Genomic DNA, 2,500 nt, shown 5'->3' on the forward strand with positions numbered 1-2,500 from the left:
CGGCTACCCTTCCTCTCAGCAATAGGCCCCTTGCCCTCCACAAATTCAAAGTTTTCTTAATTTTACCCACCACCTCTTTCCATGTTTCGTCATCACATTCATTCTCGTTTTTCCCCACACTCACTCCCAGCACTTTTCTTCTCTCCCCCACCGTTTTAAATCCCCACCTATTAGCGTAATTTGATTCCCTTCCCAGTAGCATAATTTCAGACTTATTTTCGTTTACTTTTGCCCCCGATGCCCTTTCATAGGTTTGCACGTGTTTCAGTATTAGTTCTATATCCTCCTCTCTTTTCACCATTATATTCACGTCATCCGCATATTGGATTATTTTAACATTTTCCTCCCCTATTCCTTCAATGCTCCCGTCTTCCGATATCAGCGCTGCCAGCGGCTCTGCCACCAAGCTATACAGCAGCGCTGACATCGGACACCCCTGTCTTACTGATCTTGTGATCTTAAATGCATCAGTTAAAGCCCCGTTACATTTTATCTTACTTTCCGCCCCTTTGTACAACACATTTATCCACTCTCGCATTCTCTCCCCGAACCCAAACTTCTCCAAAACCCTCCCCATGAACCCATGATCCACTCTGTCAAATGCCTTACTTAAATCAATCCCTAACCATATCCCCCCCTCCCTTTCCATGTCCCTGACCGTCTGTTTTATTGAAATGATTGAGTCTGCTATGTCCCTGTTTGGTATGCTGTATGATTGTGTTTGCTCTATGATAGTTCCTATTACTTCCCTGATTCTATTGGCTATTGTTTTTGCTATGATTTTGTAATCTGTGTTTAGTAAACTGATTGGTCTGTAGTTGTCCAGATTTTTATTGTCCCCCTTGTTTTTGTAGAAAATAGTAACCACCCCCTCCCCCAAGCTTTTCGGTATGCATTTGACTCTCTCAATATATTTACTTAGTTTGCCTAGTATGGGTACTAGCTGTTCTTTGAAAGCTAAATAAAATTCAGCAGTTAGGCCATCGCTACCAGGACTTTTGTTTCTGTTTAAACCCTCTAGAGCGCTTTTGATTTCTCCGTCCGTAAACTCACTTTCACACCATATTTTATCCTCGTCGCTAAGTTCCTTCTTTAAGGCACCCACAGCTCTGTCCGCGCTCGCACCATCACACTCCTGTCTCGTGAACAGGCTTTCATAGTAGCCTTTGACCGTTTTTAATATTTCAGTTTTATCCGTCACCCTTTCCCCTGCTGCGTTCACTAATTTGTTTATTTCTGTTTTTATTTGCTTTTGTTTCTCCAGACCCAGGAAAAAGGCTGTGCTCCTTTCCCCTTCATACAAATATTGTATTTTGCTCCTAATCGCTGCGCCCCTACATTTTTTTAGTTCGAACGCTTTTAACTGCTCTTTTAAGCGTATGTATTTTTCTGCGCAAGCATTATCTGCACTGTCGAGCAATGTTATTTCCTCACTTAGTTGTTTTCTTAGATTCTCTTCCATTTGATTTTCTCTCCACTTTTTCTCCTTACTATAGTTAATGCACTTTTTTTTGATTCTGACTTTTACCCCATCCCACCACACATTCATATCTTCATTCTCCCCCCACTCATATCCCACATCATTCAAGAATTTTTTCATGCTTTTCACAAACGCATCATCTTCTAGCAGACTTCCGTTAAAGCACCATATCCCTCCTTTACGTGAATCAGTTTCTTTTCCAAATGTGATTGTCATTCCTGCGTGATCGCTCCACGTATTGGTTTTATACTCAGCGCTTTTTACCCACTTCACCACCTCACATGTCACCAGGGAGAGGTCTATTCTTGATTGTTTCAGTCTGTTTAGCACGATTTGCCTTCTAGAGTAAGCCCTTTCCCATGGGTGCAGCAATCTCCATATGTCTAAGCACTGCTTGGTTATTATTAGGTCTTTCAGTGCCCCTCTGCTTACGTCCCCCTTGAACACATTATTTTTTGATACGTCTGTTGGCGTCATTGCCACATTGAAGTCGCCGATTATCACGCAGTTTCCTTCCCACCATTTGCTTATTTCTATAAAAAACGTTTTCCTTTCTTTTTCTCCGTTCGGCGCATATATATTTATAATTCTTAAATTTTTTGTTTCGTACATACAGTCTATAACTATAACTCTCCCCTCTTTATCCCCGTACACCAAATTAACCCCTGTTACCCGATCCGTTTTGATTAGAACCGCCACTCCTCTCGCCCTTGGCGTACCATTGGAGCTAAAGATTTGGCCCACAAAGTCTTTTTTAATGTCTTCTACCAGGGAATCATCCCACCTGGTCTCCTGCACACACAGGATGTCATTTTGCCAGGAAAGCATGGATTGTCTCTTTTCCTTGCTTCGTAGTCCATTGGCGTTGATAGAAAATAAAATTAAGGCCATTATCAAAAAGGAAAAAAAAGAAAAACAAACGGATTTACCAGGGTTATTTCCAGCCATTATTTGTCTTTACTTTTTAATTTTTTAGCCAACTTCTTTCGTTGCCCCAAACTCAGTCTTTTTTGCGCGCTT

This window comes from Labrus bergylta, chromosome 24 (assembly GCF_963930695.1).
Source record: "Labrus bergylta chromosome 24, fLabBer1.1, whole genome shotgun sequence".
NCBI lineage: Eukaryota > Metazoa > Chordata > Actinopteri > Labriformes > Labridae > Labrus > Labrus bergylta.